The sequence below is a fragment of the Plectropomus leopardus genome, chromosome 8, assembly GCF_026936395.1.
Source record: "Plectropomus leopardus strain MGB_pleo_1.0 chromosome 8, ASM2693639v1, whole genome shotgun sequence".
Lineage (NCBI taxonomy): Eukaryota > Metazoa > Chordata > Actinopteri > Perciformes > Serranidae > Plectropomus > Plectropomus leopardus.
Window position 1 is genome coordinate 15,085,204 of NC_142183.1, and position 12,541 is coordinate 15,097,744.

General features: G+C 39.7%; 1 long non-coding RNA gene across 1 annotated transcript in view; it reads right to left on the minus strand.

The window, feature by feature from the left end:
* The window catches only part of LOC148188877 (uncharacterized), a 30,883-nt gene that overhangs the window by 4,867 nt on the left and 13,475 nt on the right, over positions 1-12,541 (minus strand). Inside the window, exon 3 of the long non-coding RNA XR_015777243.1 lies at positions 2,098-2,221. This is a non-coding gene — a long non-coding RNA (uncharacterized LOC148188877). The remainder of the gene's footprint in view (positions 1-2,097; positions 2,222-12,541) is intronic.

The window sequence follows — 12,541 nt, forward strand, 5'->3', positions numbered from 1 at the left end:
AAGACAAGAATTGCTTTACCTTGTCGAAATGGACTTGAAAACTGTTTTGAAATGCAAAATAATGGAATTGAAAACATTTGATTAAAAAATGCAATTAATTGTCATTAATTATTGAAATTCTGTGATTACTCATGATGAAAAACGGTAATCTTTTGACAGCCCTAGTTTCAACACATCCTTAATAATGTACAAATGTAATGTATCACTGGTTTGCAGAAATGTACAGTGCAAACAATTGTTTCTGATGATTGCATTGCAAAAACTAGCATTTTCAGACAACTCGGAGCGACTTTTATCTTGCTGTGCTGTTTTCAGCACTGTTGCAGGCCGTCATATCAACATCTACTCAACACCAAAGTGTTTGCTGCGGTTGTTTACATGGATCTGACATTCACAAGCAGATCATCAGTGACTTTCCCCTCCCGCTACTGTGGAGATAGAGTTGCTGGCTGTCCTTCCTGCGTGGCAGGGCAGCGTGGCGTCCCCAGGCTCATTGGCACTGCAGCTGTCACCCACAGGATGGGAAAGTGGCAGGGTCGATGGCTCCGCGGCGTGGCTTCTGGCAGCATCCGTCCCTTCCTGGCCCGGTGAAAGGGCAGGGATGGAGAGCTCAGTCTCTCAGTGCATTGATCGAGGGCCAGCCCTCCATTAGCCACCGTCAGAGCTAAAGGTCAGCTAAGGCCAACGGATGGGTCCTGTGTGTGCATCCTATGGAGTGACTCATTCTCACACCCAGGGAGTGAGTCCTTGTCATTTCAGTCTGTGCTGCCCCCCGCTCCTGGTGGCCACATGACGATGGCCGTCCCTCTCAGAATAGTACGCACCTCTCTGATGGGCTGATGCATGCCAAACTGACGCCAATATCCCTCTTTTTGTTTGATGTCAGCCACATTATGCATTATTGTTGCTTTTAGAGATATTACTATCTGATGCCAAATTAAAAAAGCCTTCCTTCTAATTTTCGCCAACAGAAAATTGCTTAATAAGTGAGCAGGCCCTGATTTGCACTGATGATCACACAGCCACACAATTGCATCAAATTGCTCGCCCAGAGATGGTGCACCACATCGTGCTCATCACTGAGCGGCAACTACTGCCTGGTGTGGTTTACATTAATGCAGCCAGGCTGTGAAAAGGGGATAATTGTGGTGCTAAATGCTGCAGAGGCTGACAGGATCCATTTCTTGACTTGTCAAGGGCAGCAGTGATAGAGAGGGTCTCGCCGGCGTCTACACACACACAGACGCGGATGAGCTTATTTGCACCAACACGCGTGCACACATGTGGGCACATGAGCACACACACTAAAATCAGTCCACACTCCACATAGAGATGATTGTCTCTTGCCTCTGTCAGGTTGTGCTTTTTTTCTCCAGCCATGGAGACCTCATCCTGGGAAATTGAGCAATTTCTGATTGAAAACAGTGGCGGTAATTAGAGCACTCACTATTTGTAACCACTTGGCATTGCATTAGTATGCAAAGCTGGCAGCCAGCTTATCTTGGGGAAAACGTTTGTTTCCTTAATTGCCCTCTTAGGACAAAAGTGAAGGGGGTGTGTGGGGAGGGAAGAGAGTAAAATGTTAACGTGCTGCAGTAAGAATGGAGCCTGGTGTGTTGAGGGGATGTGACTCCCTGAACACAGGGGTTAAATTCCACTAATAGGCTGCATACAACACACATGGGCACGCAGGCACAGTGTAACAGTGGAGCACTCATACACCCACATATGGGCACACACTTGCGTTGGCACACGGGCACACTGAGGCACAGACAAAAAGACAAATATGATGAGCGCACACATTCCAGGACACACACAATTAGGCACAATTAACTCCACAGACATACTGTACACTGTAAAACCATTCGCCACACCACTGAATTAAATGGCCCCATCTTTGAATAAAAACTATTAAGATTTAAAGCAGGAAATGAGCTTTGTTAAGATGTCTGTCAAAATGATTTATCATTCCTTGTCATCCATTGAATGCAAAGCTTTCCCTCCAGCTGACAATTCATGTGTACAGTTAAAACTGTCCAATGTGTGAGTAGCTCATTCTACATGTCCTCACTCATACTTCCCATGGTGTCGTCTTACCATAACTATAAGAGATGAGGCAGAAATCAGTCTTTCTTGTCAAATTCTGCGTTGTTTTGTTGGACGTCTCCTTTTTTGTCACATGCATCCACAGATGGATGCACAAGGGTATCTTAACCGGATCCTGATGGGAGGAAAACAAAAATGTTCACACGTCGAAATGTTAGTTTTTGCAGTAAAAAAACAGGATTCAGGTTTGCAAAGATGCAAATAAAAAAATTGCACATCTGACTCATGAGGCACTGCACTTTGAAGCAGTTGCTGGATTGCTCTGATTCCCCCTGATTGCCTGATTGTTTGACAGAGTTTCTATATCTCAGAGGGACAGATGGTGAGACAGTCAGCTTATTCACAAAACACAAAGGAGATGTTGTAGAAATAAGACTTCCTATCACATGTAAAGACAAGGGGGCGTATTTATCACCACCTGTGCTCATATAGATTCAGTGTTTAGGGAATTTAAGATGACAGAGGATTTCCTGATCAGTTTTGTTTTGCTATTTACATAAAACAAATGCAACTGTCTTTTTCCTGCACGGAAAGGGTGCAAAGCTTTATTCCTTTTGAACTAACGCAGCAATAAAGGGACGTGGCTCGTACATCTTCTTGTTCAAGACAATTAACCCTTCACTCAGGAGCGGGATATTTTTACACGTCTGTTTTGTTCAAATAAATAAATAAATAAATAAAAACATTTAATGAAATATAAGAAAGTGTGATGACCCGTACTGTTTTAAGAGGTTATCGCCACATGTTGGAGCGCCTCTGTCGAAGTCTAATCCGTTTACTCACAAACTCACACAAAGACGTGAAATCATTTCATATTAAGAGGAATCAAAGTCAGCGCGAGCTTCCGGGACGATCTGAAGTCGAATAGAAACTGTGTTTGTTAAACACGACAAAATTTACATGATAAAAAATATAAACGCCAAAATGATGCAAAATGTTTGTTTTTATCGTAATTATGACTTAAATATTAATGATTTACCGCGTGGACAATTATGTGCCATTCAAGAGGCTGATTTCTAAATCGACATGTGGCCGTTACAGATTGGATAAAGTGAAGATAATTTACATGAATTAGTTATTCTCCTAGTTTAACAATGGGTCAGTGGAAGATAATAACACAAAATAATATCTAGCAGATTTTAATGCCAAAATTGAGCGTCCGAATACACGTTTGTACCTTATATGATTTTTAAAAAATATATATAAATAAGTATGCTGTGAGCCATGATAAATAAATGAGCATCTCAGTTGAAATAATATGCAGCAAATTTACATTCAACGAAATAACGGACAGAAGTAAGGCAGCAACACTTTTTCATTTGAAAAAAAGTTTTCATTTCTACATTTGCGCGGCAGCAGAGTGCACAGGAGCGTCGATGCTACAGGTGGATGAACACAGATGAAAACCTCACCCAGACTGTGGGGCCTGCAGGCCCTCTGCTCTGATGCACTGTGGAAACTCAGCCTCTCATTAAAAAATACATCCACATTAAAACTGTTTTCCAATCGGCTTTATTTTAGTCATTAAAATGATAAAAGCGTCATGATGTTAGATACAGGCCAATTCCACATTAATTGGTGCTCAGTGAAATAAAGTGTCCTCTTTCTTCTGGAGCCGCTCAGATTCTCAACAAAGCAGAAAGTGGAGAGAGTAAATAAAAGTTTGGAAGGGAGAAACAGATTGATAGTGGGTAAAAAAAGAAATGATTTTTTTTTTCTTTTTGTGAATTTTGCACCGAAATAAAAACAACTCATCTTACTATAAATTAATAATTAAGTAAATAAAATATCATCAAAACCACCTGACGGGGATGAGGGGCACGTGATCGCGAGCGTCTCACATCCTTAAAAAAAAAAAAAAAAGATTTGGATGAATCATATCAGGATGATTGATTTATAGACATAATACTTGCCGGGACGTTTTAATTAGTCACAGCTAATAAAGCAGCCGTTACAATGAACTGCTTAATTGGTCCAAATACTAAAATTATTAAGAAGTATGTGCAAATGTTTATATTTACACCTCGAAATGCAGCATGAGCGTTCTCACGCGCACTCACGCGCACACGCGACGGGTGGGCTATGAGACTGTGTGTGTGTGTGTGTGTGTGTGTGTGTGTGTGTGTGTATGTGTGTGTGGTGGAAGATGTTAAACATTGACACATTTCCTGATAAATTCCATGTCACTCAAATCAATCGTTGAGGCGTCTGCTGATTGTTTGTGATTGGATAATTAAAGGTCTTCATCACAGTCTGCGGTTCAGTCGCCAGGCTTCATGTGATGAGTTTAACACGCCAACAGGATGTTTTTCTATTCTTTTTTAGACTAGAATGGATCCTCCGGCTGAATTCAATGTTTTTTGCATTTCGCCAAACAAAAACCTGAACCAACACAGTGCTGAATGCTGTGTTACTTCAAAAGGAGTCCCCCTTTTAGATCATCTCCGGCTCAAAGTTTGGGATTGTAAGACTTCCTTAAACTTGTGAGGGCCAAAATGGCTTTAGGAGAGCTGAATCAGTGTCCGTGTGTACACACCCCGTGCAACAAAAGCAGGGGCTAATCCACCTAATTTACACAATGCACAGGGCCCTGTTTACATGGGATATACCCACAGAGGGCCTCTGTCTCGTCCTCCCTGCGTTCAGACCGGACAGAGGTACTGCTTTTTTTCTTTCTCTCGTATACAAATGAAACGCGAAGTGAATGAATATTGGTGCAATCTGCAACTAAAATAAGGAAAACGCCTGCACACTTACTCCATGCCACACAAGTTTATTAAAGACAACGTTTCGATCCCACTTGGATCTTCTTCAGGTCAAAAACAAATTTTGCAATCTGCAACTAAAGCAGATAATGTGGCGCTGTGCACAGACATCATAGATACGATTTCATTTAAAAAGAGCATCTTTCATTTATTTTCACCTGTTTCATAAAGCCACTACTTCCTCAGATAAATCATTTGATTTTTTTAGGCATTTATGTCAGAAAGGTCGGAGAAGTCGACCTGGCGAGATGTGCAGATTTTTATATTAGTGCATCCGTTAAACCGTGCAACGGATGTATACTATTAATTTATGTATTTTTACTGACCATCTAATATTTGTGTGAATACAAAGTGATTTGCACCACGTTAGATGGAGCCCCTGAACACACCACACTGACAAAAATTACCTAAATGATTAGTCTACATCATAATCAGAATATAAAGTGGATTTATTGTTTTTGTAGGCAGACTCAAGCCAAGTCAAAACTGATCGTATCACAAAAAGCGTCTATTTCATACCAGGACTTAATAATTCTCAATTTATCCCTAAACCCAGTTTAAAGTTAGTTATATTATCAAGATATTTTTCGCCTATACTTTTTAAATTCTATTTCCCTTATTATGATTTCTATTAAAAACTCGAACTGGCCTCCTGTCAGTCACTTCGTCCCGTAATTATTCTGTATGTTTCCACAATGTCTTTTACCAGTTAGCTATAATAGAAATGTATAAATTAAAATGTATCTCTCCATATATTTATGTGCGTCTTTAGAACACGAATAGTACGTGGGCCTATTTTAATAAATTATGCAAGTTTTTTTTATGATATGTAGGCTATAAATCATCACAAATAATGAAGCACTCGATAACATAATGCATGTACAAGATAGATCTTTCATTTTTATTCCTCGAAAGCATCAAAACGTGCTCTAATATCTATTTAATATGCACAAAAAGATAAATAAATTTTTTTTAAAAAGTCTCCTTTCCGTTTTCGAGACTTCATCTTAAACGTTTAACGCTGAACGCAGCATTGTGTCATTTTATGTCTTTTCAGCTCAATCACCTTTTGACTATTTAAGCAATAAATTACGAGTTCTGGCAGCTGCGCGATTCTTTTCTTAATTACTTTCATTACACTCTTAGATTTCCTGTTTATTCGCCTTTAGCCCTTTATATCTTCCCCGTCTGTAGGTGTGTTTTACTGTCTCCATAATAGCATTTTTTTTCTCCCTCTAGAAGGGGTAATTACTTTGGCACAGTCAGGTAAATTCCGCCGCTAAATTGAAATATTCCGCTTTAATCCTCCCTAAATCCCAATTCTCAGGACACGGAGATGTGAGCAGCAGAGGAGTCATGTGGAGCTCCGGTTGCCTCTTCAGGTGAGCGGCGCGTCGCAGGGGGGCGGAGGATCTCCTCTCGCCGTCATAAGCATAAAACAAGATTACTAGATCTTTATCACGGAGCGTTTTCCCCCTCTCACACACACCAGCAACTCCACAATCTCTGCTTCAGATGCAGAAATGTTGCATAATGAGGAGGAAATGAATGGTGTAAATTGTTGTTTTTGTGAGGTATTAGAATGAATAAATAGACTTCTCTGCATGTTTTGCATTCCTGCAACAAAAGAGCAGGTGAATGTGGCAGTAATAGGTGCCTGATATCTTTGTTTTGCATGCTCCTATAAAAAACAAAGATAACAACTACATTTTATTGGCATAAATAAAATATACATGATTTATCTCGACTAAAATCATAAAGTTTTAAACAGTGGTGGAATGTAGCTAAGTATATTTAATCAAGTATTGTACTTAAGTGTAAATTTGAGGTTCATGTACTTAACTTAGTATTTTCTTGTGCTAATTTATACTTTTACTCCACTACATCTCAGAGGAAAATACTGCGCTTTTTACTTCACTGTATATATCTGACAGCTTTAGTTCCTTTAAGAATTAAGATTTTTGCACAAAAATGCAAGAAGACTCAAATGATTTGTGGTTTTGTTATAAATTCAATTACCAAACAGTTTTTATAAGCACAGGTGAAACAAGTAGTCGATAAATCAACCAGTCGATTCACAGAAAATGAATTGGCAACTATTTTTTAAGAGTTTGGTGTTGTTATTTTCAACTTTGTATAAAACTTTTAGGTTTTTACATTTTTTTTTATCTGTTTTTGTATTTTTGAGTTATAGGATATTTTTTTTCCATTTTTACTTTTAATAATTTCAAGTTTCGGGTGCTTTTTTATTTTTATAATTTTGACCTCTCTTTTTCCCACTTTTTTGAAATTATACTTACTTTTATTTAAGTACCATTTTCAATGCATAACTTCCACTTGTATCAGAGTATTTTCCACATAGTGATATAACTACTTTTACTTAAATAAATATAAATAAATAAAAAATAAATACTTCTTTAACCACTGATTTTAAAGTCTTTCTTGCAGGAGTAAATACTAGCAGAAGTTTCAACATCCTGCTTGTCATGGTGCTGCTTGAATTTACCCCCCCCTCCCATCTTTAATTTGTAGTCACCAGGAATAAAAGGCTGAGTCTCAGCTCTGGCAGCTCCCATGTCAGTCTTTGCAGGAGTGGGTGACAGAGAACAGCAGAGGCAGATAGCATGCTAAAATCGCTTCACTAGAGACCCCACATCAAAGTAGACCAAACCTCATATTGAGTGAACTTTTAAGCCAGAAAGACTGTGTGACATCAGAGCACCTAAAATGTGACTGTCATGTTTTTCAAACTTCGCTGAAACACAGGGCCTCAAAGACTTGAGAAGTATTCAATGGCAAGCGTTGTTCAAACACACACAACACACACACTCCAAGATTAGCAGTCTTTGTCTTACAGGAACCTCAAAGACCAATTAGATTGAGAGACGGGTGTGACGAATTTGTCAAAAATAAGATGATAGATATCGCTTTGGCAGCGAGCAAACATGGCTGGGGATTTCACTCAAGCACAGTCATTGACAAGGCACTGTCAGAAAATGTGTCATCTTCAGCAGACCTGCCAGTTGACAAGGCTGCAGCTTGGGATTGAGACTGATCAATTCCCAAACTGCCAACAAGACATGGCTCTGATAGCGGCACTTTATTTTGTAAAGTAAAAAAGAAAAAAAAAAGTACTGCTTACTTGAATATATTGTCAACTTTTTATTTGCATCACAAGCTTGTGCCGTCCCAGATGCAGAAACAAGAGAGTGCAAATTTAAGATTTCAAAAAAAAAAAAACAGTGTCATATTTATCTGTGGTTTCAAAACGTTTGACCCTCTGTGTGGACACGCTCACAGCAGCAGCATTCAGTGCACATGTCTGGTTTTGTTGTTTAATGTACACCAATTCAACACGTCTAATACTCCAGCTCGTCTTCGGCCACAATTCCTAAAGTGAAATCCGATACTCAAAGCACTTTCCTCTTCAAAGTAGTTTCCTGTTGTGCTTTGTGACCACAATAGTGTCAATCTCGTACTTTCAAAGCCTCATCTCCGTGTCAACTTTGAGTAGCTGTCTATACATGTCTGCGAATAGAGTTGAGGCTTTGATGGCTGGTCTGAAAACAGTTGGGAACATTACGACAAAATCCAGAGAAGGAAAAACTATTCCTATTGATTTGGCTGCACGTGAAATTTGACCTGTGGTTTGTGGAAATTGCTTTCATAAGCAAAAAAATATATAAAAAATAAAAATGTGTTTGATGGTTACAGCAACTCGGAAACATCAGTTGGTAGACTGAAAAGCATTGTGGGAGCTATAGGAAGGAAATTCTCACTCAGATGTGAATTACAAAAGGTTATCTCTAAATCTCAAACTGCATATTAAGATAGAATGAGCAGTGCAGTGTCATGTTTGTGAGATTAACACGATCCTATATGAAGCAGAAGGCAGGGTGAAGGTTTTGGCTCAACATTGGGGGACACTTCTGAATATTTGAGCTTTAACACTTAATTTCCTGCATTCTGGTGATTTTTTTTAACCAGTTGTTGCCTTCCCTGCATCAATTTATAGTTGAAATTGCTTTAATTTTGTCAAAATAAAAGGACAAAGAACTGAGCGTCCATGTTTTTATGGGCGGGGGGGCATATGCACATGTCGGAAATATTTAGGGAAATTGTCCCTTGCATTCAACATTGGGGAGACACATAGGAAATTGGAGGTTTGGGGTCCTCCCCCCAGGAAAATTTGAGTGCAAAACAATTTCCTGCATTCTGGTGATTTTTTTATGTATCTTTTTTTTTTTTTTTTACCTTTCTTGCATAAATTTATGGTGTAAATATGTTTAATTTAGTCAAAAATGTCTGCCACTTTAATATTTTTTGGAAAGACAGATTATAGGCAGACGAGTACCGTGCATCCCCCCCAAATCTTTGCCCATGAGGATCTGATTAGGGTATTTAACATGATTCTGATGTTTGAAAATGTTTTGGTGTCAGTATAAAAATAAACCATATTATGTATTGATTATCTTCAGGTATTGCTAGAAAGATAAGCAGTTGACTGACATAAAATAAATGGATTTTGATAATCGAATAATTTGCAAAAAATACCAAACATTCTCTGCTGCCAGGTGTTTCAATTTGAGTTTTTGCTAATTTCTTTCTTCATATAATTTAAAATTAAATACCTTTTTAAGTTCTGGAGACAAACAAGCAATGTGTAGACGAGCCCTTGTATTATACACACATAGAATGGGTCTTTTTTAAAAAGGTAAAACAATCAATTAATGGAAATAAATCAGCAGATAAAATAAAAAAAATAATCCCTGCCTTCTGTAGTGATGCATTATACTGTATTTCTGTTTGAGATGAATGCCTTTTTTATTCAATCTCTACCACCATGAATCGTGCATTCTTGTTTTCTCTGATATAATAGTCAAAGATATGAGCCTTGTGAACATGTGAGAGGAAAAAGCTCTTAGTGTTGTCCTAAACAATAGCCATTCGAAAAGCTGCGTTTGAAGCCACGCCAAGTGATTGGGAATAATCAAATGACAATAATCAGATGAAAAGAGAGGCAATCTCAATAAACTTTGTCATTCAACTATTCAAGGTTCAATCATATCAGAGGTGTTTTGCATAACTATGAGACCCCGGTTCTAATCCTCAAAGGGTTTGGGGGCTACTTGGCTTTGCACTGTAGTCATTCAAGGTCTCAACCCGGTAGGAAATATGGGCTGCCATAGCAACACAAAGATGGCCTCTAAAGGCTTAGCATAATTCTTCCCTAATAGAAAAATAACAGCGGCAAATCCCGTCCTTAGTGAACTGGCTTATTTGACAGAGGCAGACTCCCACCTGTGAAGCACATAGTCACCACACCAATGCGCTAAGACTACGATAAGATGAAAAAGAGCCCATCTCTGGATGGGGATGGGCGGCCTAAGCTCAAGCCAAATTCTTTCTCTCCTCTGAAGCTGAAAACAGCCCACAGTGTGTCTCTGGCTAGCTTTAGGTTTTTGAAGCGGGACAATATGAGCTGCCAAATGAATCATACTCTCTATATACTACTTAACTTTGAAGTGCTTAAGCCATACTCTGAGAAAAAACTTTTGGCAGGAGAAGATAGCTTATACTGGATCACATCTCAGCCGCTGAATTGTTTTCACCTCCTCTCTCTGGTTTTTATGTTCACAGGATGTTCTGGTGGTAGTAATGTGGCATTAGGATGTTCTAAACCTGCCTAGTAACCGTTCCTCTTCTTTCTGATTGTGATCACAAAATATGTGATCCCCCGCTCCTCCTCCTTCCTTTACCCCTCTTCCCGCTTTGTTGCCAGGTACCACAGAGATGGATTCTTGTCACTGTGTGAGTTGCATCAGGATGATGAGCACCGGGGAGAGAATAAATTACCGCCACACTTTAGAGTGGGAGGCATGTAAGTATCAGGCGCTACAGCAGTGCATTGCTCTCTGCTTATGGAATCACTAATGAGGAGCAATACCCAGCGATGTTGCAGCCGTGGTGATCGAGCTAAAATCAAAGGCTTTTATGAAATCATTACTGTCAAAGCCGGCTATGAAAATCAAATGATTGCCCAACACGGATTTCTGTAAGAGGTATATAGTGCTGTTTTGTCACACGCTAAGGCTACGATGGAGAGGCAGGGAGTTGTAATCGAGAAATGTGATGCTTCCTCTGCCATGCACCTGAGTCAGCCATTTTTAGCTCGACTGGATTTCTGTTTATTCACTAAATTCAAGAGCGGGAGCCTCATTGTCTGGCGCCACATCTTTGCTGTCAGTATCCACTTGTCTTATTCAGCTGCGTTTAAAAGGTATTTCAGTCCGCTGGGATGAGTCCTGTTGGCTCATTCGTGACTGTGTATAATCTCATCATTGTGGGCGATGTTTTCATGAGAGCATGTAGTCAAGATGACAGAGCAGAACTGAAAGATTATCATTATATCATGATGTCCTCTCAGCTCAGGGCAGAGAACATGTTTTTTGGCTTGCTGTTACCAAACATCGATATTATAAAAAAAAAAAAAAAATCACCAAAAGCTAAAAAGATTTAATTTCATTGAGGATAAACTCTCACTATCTTCACATCTGGTTCCGATAACCACGAGGGTGATGTATTAGTACTCTAAAGGGACTTTTTTGTCATGCAAATTCACCAGCTTTCTTTTCTTATCAATTCATCTTTTTGCTGTTGGGCAAATATGCAAAATTCATATATTAATATTCTATTCCTCCCATTATATTAAGAGTTATTCAATATATTGCCATCAAAAACAATTTTATACCTTGAAATTCTGTTACCCTTGGCAATAAAAGCATCTTCACTGGACCCTATATGATCCTGCGGCTTGCCTATATTTCAGAGTGTGTCTTCACATTAAATGGCCAATGATGACATTTATAATGGGCACATTTGGGACTGAATGTGTTTTATAGTGGAGCCTCAGTGGCTAGGTGAAAAGCAAAAAAGAGTAATTAAATCAACACCGTTTGGACGACTGTCCAATGAGAGGCCAGAAGGGAATCCCACTGAATGTCGGCCTCCTCTACGCCGAGCACCTTCGTACATCAAAGCCTGCTCTGCGCCGCGTCTCAAAGATTCACATCTCCAGGAAAGAATGGCCTCTACTGAGATATGGGCACCTCTGGCCTCATTTAACGTGCACGGTCCCCTCCCCCTCTCCAGGCCTGAATCCGAGGATAGAGTGGCTATCTGACGAGATCACACAGAGAGGTGCGGGAACTTAAAGGCAAAGAGTTACTGTGCATCCTACCAGGAGTCTCAAAAGGGTTCTATTAAAACACGTTCAATATGCCGGTCAGGGCTTTCAAAGTGCTGCACACCCTCTAGCCCCGGCAAACTCAAAGGGCATCCGTGCACATTCAGTGAGGGGAATCTGGCCCCCATTAATTTAATGAGTCCAGGGTATTAGTATGCCATAGCCAGCTGCGAAGTCTCCCTTTTTTCATCTCTGGCGGAGTTTTAAGGAAAGATCCACCAACTTGGGAGTGACAAAGGAGAGTGGGGAACGAGGTGCGCTCGTCTAACCTGAGATCAATTTCTAGCTGTCAGTCCTCGGAGGGCAATTTCCAGTGGTTAAGATGTCTTTGCGCAAAGTGGAAATCCAGATAAAGAATGCAGAGTGACACTTTTACTGTCACCAGGAGAACTTTGCAGTCTCTTAATCATGATTGCATCCTCAG